The sequence below is a fragment of the Anoplopoma fimbria genome, chromosome 2 (genome assembly GCF_027596085.1).
Source record: "Anoplopoma fimbria isolate UVic2021 breed Golden Eagle Sablefish chromosome 2, Afim_UVic_2022, whole genome shotgun sequence".
NCBI lineage: Eukaryota > Metazoa > Chordata > Actinopteri > Perciformes > Anoplopomatidae > Anoplopoma > Anoplopoma fimbria.
This window is the reverse complement of record NC_072450.1, coordinates 2,707,736-2,716,476: the sequence shown is the minus strand read 5'-3', so window position 1 is coordinate 2,716,476 and position 8,741 is coordinate 2,707,736.

Here is an 8,741-nt window from a genome sequence, read left to right as displayed (position 1 = left end):
CTGGTTCTGCAGAGTGAAGCCAATGCGGAAGTGTCTTAAAACTTGCATTCTCTCTAATGACCAGCAGGGGGCGACTCCTCTGGCTGTATAGAAGTATAGAAGTATGGTAACTTCCGCTCATTGGTTGCTAAAAAAAAACATGGCGACTGCTGTAATCCAAGATGGCGACAGCGAACTCACCAAACATGAGGCTTCAAAACCGTAGTCCATAAATTGATGGGTGTCGTCACGATGACTACGTCCACTTCTTATATACAGTCCATGACAGTAGTCAGTGACGAGAGACAAAAATGATTTAATTCAGTTTGAATTGTGCCATGAATTACACATTTGATGTTTCGCATTTTTAAAAGATAATTTTGCAAGTCAAGAAAATTGCATTTTGTTGTAAAACTGTTGACATATAAGACTGTAAAAATACGTTTTTCGAAAGACTAAACACCTAAAAGTCATGTAAGTGACGTCTCTCTCTGAAGCTACAAGCTCTGTGTATTTTTTACCAGGATGTTCTCACACCAAAACATGTTTGTTTGTTCTTTAGCTCACAAAAAGAGTCTCTGGATAAAACACATCAGGTAAGATAACGTTACATTTGTGGATGGAGCATCGCTAAGTTAGCTAGCTAGCTAGCAAGCTAAGGTGACGACCATCCTGGAGAGCAGTTTCACTAAGAACTAAATTATACTACAACAAACTGAGACTTTCTTGACTCGTAAAACTATGTTTTGAATTGACAAACATCATATGTGTAATTGATGACACAACTCCAAGGGGATCTAATACGGTGCCATGGGGGACACCTGGTTCCAGTGATTGGAAAACAGACAGTGAGCAGCAGAGCTGAGCTCCAATCTTGGACCTTACAGATATTATATGTACAGTTTACAATACAAACACATATGCAGTACGCTGTACCAACTCACTGTGATGTCACAAAGTGTGTCGGTGGGATGTGGTGCAGACTTTTATCCAGGAAGTGCCTCCTGCAGTGGGTGAAATCCAGTCGGCCCATTAACCTGCTGCAGCCGGGACGCGACCAGGGGCTCGTATGAGTCCACATTACGGAGGCATCGATCCCAGGAGCAGCTCAGCCGACAGGAGCACTCATGAATAATTGATGCTGCCCTGATTGAACGGAGACTCTACTCTGCTTATATTTTTATATGAAGGCTATTACAGTTCTTTTTTTATTGACATTTAATGCAGTCAGGAGGAATGAAACTACAAAAGGCCTGTGTTACAGTTTCAGTTTGTTTGCACTCAGCATTCGATGGGACATTAGTTGTATATATATATATAAACATTTATAGATATATATATGTATAAATACAGTACCAGTCAAAAATTTGGACACGCCTTCTCATTCAACTACTTTGAAGAATGTAAAATATAAAACATATTCTGGTTTGTTGAGCATTTGTTTGTTTACCACATAATTCCATATGTGTTCCTTCATAGTTTGGATGTCTTCAATATTAATCTACAATGTAGAAAAAAATAAAAATAAAAAAAACCAAAGAGAAAAACCATTGAATGAGAAGATAAGTGTCCAAACTTTTGACTGGTACTGCTAAGAATAAAAAATATAGTATATATATATCTATCAGTTACGTGACGTCCGATTGAGTTTGTCGAAAAGTTTCATTTTAAACATGAGTTTATGGTCTCAATCTCTAGTTTCAAGTCTTATTCAATACAGCATGATGTTCATTTAGTAAATTATGGTCGATAATTTACTACCAGAACAGTGATTGACAGGTTGATTACTCAAGTAACATGTTGAATTGAGGACTTTTACTTGTAATGTAGTATTTTTAGACTATGGTATGTCTGCTTTTATTTGAGTTAAAAAATCTGAGTACTTCTTGGTTTATTAAAGGCAGCATCCTCGTTCTGAAAAGTGAAGCCAAAGCTGAAGTGTCTTAAAGCTGCATTCTCTCTAGTGTCCACCAGGGGGCGACTCCTCTGGTTGTATAGAAGTCTATGAGAAAATGACTCTACTTCTCTCTTGATTTATTCCCTCAGTAAACATTGTAAACATGAGTTTATGGTCTCAATCTCTAGTTTCAAGTCTTCTTCAATACAGCATGATGTTCATTTAGTAAATGATGCTCCATTTAGAGTCAAACAGACCATAAAGCAGGGGATGCTTTAGGGCGGGGCTACACACTGATTGGCAGGTCTCTACCACAACGTTGTCCAGTCTGAGAGTTTTTTGTGATTTCGTCTTACAACTTAACCCTTTCACAGTGTTTTTCTCGTGGCCTCACAACATCAGTCCACAAACCAATGGGTGTCGCCAACGTGACTGGGTCCACTTCTTATATACAGTCTATGTTTTATCCATGATCCATAATCAAGTGTTTAAGTTGAAACCCTGACCATAAACTAACCTTAACTTAATGGCCACATCACATCGTTACCCCTAAACATTGTCACTGAAAATACGCTGAGCACTTATAGAATTGTCTAATATTGACATTATTGTCTGAGAAGATGGAAGCACTGGAGTCACATGGAAAGGAGGAGGGATATATTCTAGGGAAATGGGACACACCCCTTTGTTTCCAGACTCCTGATTGAATCCCAGTCGAAGTCACAGTCCATCATAGTGTTTTTATTAATGATTATATTATGGTTTACTTTCATTTTTACATCTATTTAAGTGATCTAAAAGACAGAAATGCTGCCTTTGTTAAACATCCCATCGTCTCCCTTTTTGTTGTGTGTGTGTGTGTGTGTGTGTGTGTGTGTGTGTGTGTGTGTGTGTGTGTGTGTGTGTGTGTGTGTGTGTGTGTGTGTGGCAACCTGAGCTGTCGACCATTGCAAAGTGGATGTGTGTGTGTGTGTGTGTGTGTGTGTGTGTGTGTGTGTGTGTGTGTGTGTGTGTGTGTGTGTGTGGATGACGTAAAAATGTTTTTCTGTGGATTTTGCTCAGATTTTTTTTGTATTTGTGCATTTTTCATCTTAATAGAATCATTTCATTATTACTAATTGAACACATTTCACCTCCCCAAGTGTGTTTTTTTTGAATGATTGTCACCCAGGCCCGGCTCTGGGCATAGGCAGTATAGGCGAATGCTACGGGCGCCTCCATCCGCCGGGGGCGCCGAAAATATGTTTTAATTTTTTTTTTTTTTTTTTTTTTTTTTTTTTTTAAATAATTTTTTTTTTTTTTTTTTTAATACTGTATTCATCCAACTTTAACTTCAATGTTTATATTTCTTAATACCAGTAGTTATGTCGAAATAAATATTAGACAACATAACATAACATGCAAAGAGCGCCCTAGTTTCCACTTCCTCCGCGCCCCCCTACCTATTTGCACATCACAGCTACCTATTGCATATCAAAGCTACCTGTTTTGTACATCACAATGTCAAAGAAAGCTAAACCCTCTGGCGCCCAGGGGAGGAAAGAAAAAGAGAAGAGGAGGAAAAACGGGGGAAAGACAGAGGTACAGTAACTTTAATTTGTTTATCTTTAATGTAGGCCTTAATGTGTGGTTTTATTATTTGGTAAATATAAATTGTCCGCCGGCGCCAACAGGCCCCGACAACGGGGCGCGTTGCCAAGCAACCGGCGCGTAAATTGTACCGGCCTGCCGCCTACATCATCCATAGTAATCCATTCCAAACCTGCCTGGCAACAGACGATCGCACGTCGAATGACGTGGGAAGGTTCTTGAACATTCGCAAACTCGTTCATTGAGCGCGACAATACAGATAACACTTATTTTACAAATTACATTTATTAGCGTTCCTAACTTTATATCTGTATTGTATTGCATTGTATTTATCTATTTCCCTACACAGTAATAGCTACATGTTGAAGCACTTTGAGATTCTTGAATATAAAGTGCACTATAAATAAAATGTATTATTATTATTATTATTATTATTATTATTATTATGTTATGGGGATAACGTCAATAATAATAATAAAAAACATTTACCAGTTAGTAAATGCCTGCTCACCTATCTATCCATCCATCCATCCATCTATAATCTATTCTCTAAATTAAATTAAGGAAATTAAATTAACACAAGCTAGCTAGACTATGATACACATTAAACACTCGAAATTCGATTAAACAATTAAATGCAATACAAATATAAAGTAAAAACAAGTGTTATCTAGCGATCCGTTATCTGTATTATATTATTTCGTCTTCGGCAAATACTCTTCTCTCTCCAGATGCACTTTTGAAACCAGCTGACATATGATGATGTTATTGACGAGTTTTCTGGAAGAAAGGCAAGAAGAGGGAGGTTTTAGCAAGGTGGGGTGAGCCTGTTGAGGTGTGAGATTGAGGTCAGTTCTAGATGTAGACAGATGTTACTTGTTGGAATAGCGGTAGAATTTCAAGATAGGTTTCTGTAAATATTATCTTTGTAATATAGTTTTTCAAGTGTTTAATTATTTAAAGTTCTAACGTTCTAACGTATGCATACCTTATTTATATTGTATTTATGATTAATTTGGTGTTTAATTTTCTATTTAAAATAAAAGAGTCTCAAAGACAAAGCTTTGCAGTTTCTCTGAGTGTATGAACATTGGTAGTCAAATTTTGCGATCCAAAGGGGTAGGGGGCGCCAGCAAAAATCTTGCCTAGGGCACCAAATTGGTCAGATTCTCTCATCTCTCATGATTGGATTATTATATTTCCTGTTCCTCCACAGTATTCATTTTACATAACAGTTCTTGATATCTTGTTCTCTTTTGATGCACCTGCTTTAAGAAAAGAGAATTACAACGTTTTGCTCATGCCTTTTAATTCTCTTTTATACGTTAATGACATTAGATGACATAAATGACTTCCTGGAGGTCGAATCAATATGCAAACTTAGATCAATACTGTGTGTGTATTCATGACTAATAAGATTATTTACAGTAAATGTATTAGGATGCTTGTGTACTCTGGAGAATAATAAGGCCTCGTATGACAATTAACCTTCCTTTGTTACAGTGACAACACCAACTTGTGTTAGTGCAGTATTTACATTTTGTGTTTCTTTATTTAATTATATATTTTTTCTTTTCTTAATTATATATTTTTTGTCCAATGAGTACTTTTACTTTAGCTGTCTACTTCTTTCTCAAAAATAGAGTTTGTTTGCGTGACCGTGTGGAACAAAGTACCTTTTCTCTGTGGTACCACTACTTTAACTTTAAGTACTTAAGGATTCTAGTACTTCATCCACATACTGAGGCGGCCCATGTGTGTGAGTATCATATGCACATTGTTTTGCAGCCATTAAGACGCAGGCCTTGGTTGGATATTCATCTGCTGTGGACATGTGAGCCTCCGGATCCACTTTCCTCGGGGGAGATTTATTTATTCCTGCAGCCGTTCCGCTTCCCGCAAGTAAGACACATCCAGAGAGAGTTCTGCTGTCCGTCATGTTAGAGAGAGAAACCCAAGACGGGACGGACACTGGACTCTGGACTCCACACACACACACACACACACACACACACACACACACACACACACACACACACACACACACACACACACACACACACACACATATATGGATATTCTTACTAAAGTGCATACCACATATGTATATATATATACCTTATATATATATATATCTCCCTTATATATATATTACATTTATATATATCCCTTATATATATATATATAAAGTATATATATGTACATGTATATATATATATATATATATATATATATCCCTTTTATATATATTACAAATACATTACATATATATATACACATACATATATACATATATATATATATATATAAATATTTGTGTATATAAAAGTATATATGTGTGTGTGTATATTTGTATATATATATATATATACTGTGTATATAAGGGATATATATATATATATATATATAATATATATATATATATATATATATATAATGGATGTATATATATCCCTTATATATATACACATATATATATTACAAATATATATATATATATATATATATACAAATATATATATATATATATATACATATATATTATATGTGTGTGTATATTACATATATATATATATACAAATATATTATAATATACTTGTTTATACACATACAAATATATACATATATATTTATTTATTTATTTATTTATATACATATATTTATTTAATATATACATATATAAACAAAACATGAATATATACATACATACATATATATAAATATAAATATATGCATTTTCCTGCTTTGTGCTTTGTAGACCACACGGTCCACGATCCATGTGAACATTTACTACGGATAAAACATTTAACTTTCACACTGTGAGAGGATGGTCATGTAATCACACCTCTCTCTGTCTCTCTGATGTGACAAACTGAGACAGGAAGCAGAAGCACCTTTAGTTTTCCTTTCAAGACAGCAGGACGTGAGTCAACACTGTCACGTAAAGACGCCCCGTCAGGACAGCACAGCGTGAATCAATATCAGGAGGATGAAGAGGATGAAGAGGATGAAGAGGATGGAACTCCGACATAATCACTGCACACAAGCAGGCAGATATCTAGTTAGCATCACGCTCTCTTTGTGTGTCAATAATCTTGCACAGTGTTGCTTAGACTTAGAGAACAACCTGCTGCTCAGCGTCAGTAAAGAAGAAGAAGTACTCACATCCTTAACGAGTAGAAATACCACTCAGAAAACACAAGTAAAGGTTATGAATTTAAAATGTCACTTAAATAAAAGAACAGAAGTATTTGCAGCAAAATGTACTTAAAGTATCAAAAGTTAACGTACTCATTATGCAGAATGGCTCCTTTTTAAGTGTTTTATTATTATAGGATATTATATTATTCTGTTTTTCTCACATGTAAGAGCATTTTAATGTAGTGATTCGTCAATTTAGAGCCAATTTTATACGACTACAAATATTAGTGATGTAGTACTGCATCATATATAAGTACATCATGTTTTAATATGTAAAAAGTATCTATAAATGTCAAATAAGGAGTTAAAAGTATATTTCCTGTAAAATGTAGTGGAGTAGAAGTATAAAAGAATAGAAATACTATGTTGTAATTGTATTTAAGTGAAGTATTTGAGTAAAAGTACTAAGTTACACTCAACCACAGATGTAGGTACAGTAGGAAGTAGAATAGTTCTACCACCTCCTGCAAAGTCAATCCTTTGATTCTGGTTTCTGCAGAAGGTTTCTGTGTTTTTCACCGTGTAATAATGTGACGCTGTATTGATTGGAGGAAGGATGTTCTTTTTCCTGTCACCTCTCCAGAGGGGGTCAGAGGTCAAAGGTCAAGGTCAGCTAAGAGACATGTTGTCGCTGATCAGCATGCAGTGTTGACACTTGTGAGTTCTGGTATAGAAAAACACAGATGGATGCTTTCTCGGTTCTATAAATGAACGATTACAAGTGAAAGCATCACGAAACATGAACTTATAAAAGGTGTGTTTAAGGCTTTAAGACCAGAATTAGCTACAAAGTTTAAGCAGCATGTAATAGTTGTATTAGTAAAAATGATTTGCGTCAGCATTAAAATATATTGTGGAGTGTATTTTATTTATTTAACTGTATAAAAGATCTATAAAGTAACAGAAAATTACGAGAATAAAAATAAGAGGCAGCAGTCCAGGTTGGATTCTGACCTCTGACCTTTCTCACGTTTCATCCCCTCTCTCCTCCCTCTCCTGTCTTTCTCCAGCTGCTCTAATAAAGACAATAAAGCGCTATGACAGTTCTGTACTTAGTGACTTTCCACCTCTGTGTGTGATGGAGGATGCTATCACATTTCAATGACCTGGAGTGGAGTGGTTGTCTGAACAGGTCTTTCTTAATTATACTTCAGCCGACTTCCATTAGAAGACACAGACTGAATCAGCAGCTGTGTGGTTTTGCAGTGTTGTGTTGTTGAGTATTGATTAGCTGAGGATTTAATTGGGTACTTTTGGGAGCTCTCACATCAAGCATGACCTCATATCCTCCAGCACCCATTCACGATAGGAAACAAAGAGTCCAACTCATCCACAGAGAGGAGCTGAGATCGGTTTTTTTTACCCTCTGTGCAGGTTTCTGTTGGACACTGACGGACCGAACCACCAGAGGATCCTCGACAGCCTCGGTGTCTCTCTGCAGCTTATCGGCCGGCTCACATCCTGCTCAGGCCTCTAATGCACCGAGGAGAGAGAGCAGAGGGGATCGTTTGAAAGAAAAGCATTGAATGTCTCTTGCTAGTCATGTAAACATTTGCTTCAAAGAAAAAAAAAACAGCACAGAAAATCAATAGCAGAGAGGAGAGAAATTCCAGTAACTCTGTGTCTGTGAAAGCAGCTTGTCTTACAGCGGATGTTTGACACCAAGACAAAGAAACGTGGTCGAGGTTCTTCTCTGTTGGGCCTAAATTTATCTGTTGGTCGAAGTAAAGTTCTGGTTAGCTTAGCACTTGTAAAGCTTTACCCTCATCAATTTATATTCCTGTTCATTACTCAAACAGATGGCGTGTATGTGTAATGTGAGACGAGTCCTTTGCACTGATACATATACTGAGAATGATTACTCAGTCTGCATCTCTACAGCTTTTAGCCTCTTTTAGCCCTAAAGCATCCCCTGCTTTACGGTCTGTTTGACTCTAAATGGAGCATCATTTACTAAATGAACATCATGCTGTATTGAAGAAGACTTGAAACTAGAGATTGAGACCATAAACTCATGTTTACAATGTTTACTGAGGGAATAAATCAAGAGAGAAGTAGAGTCATTTTCTCATAG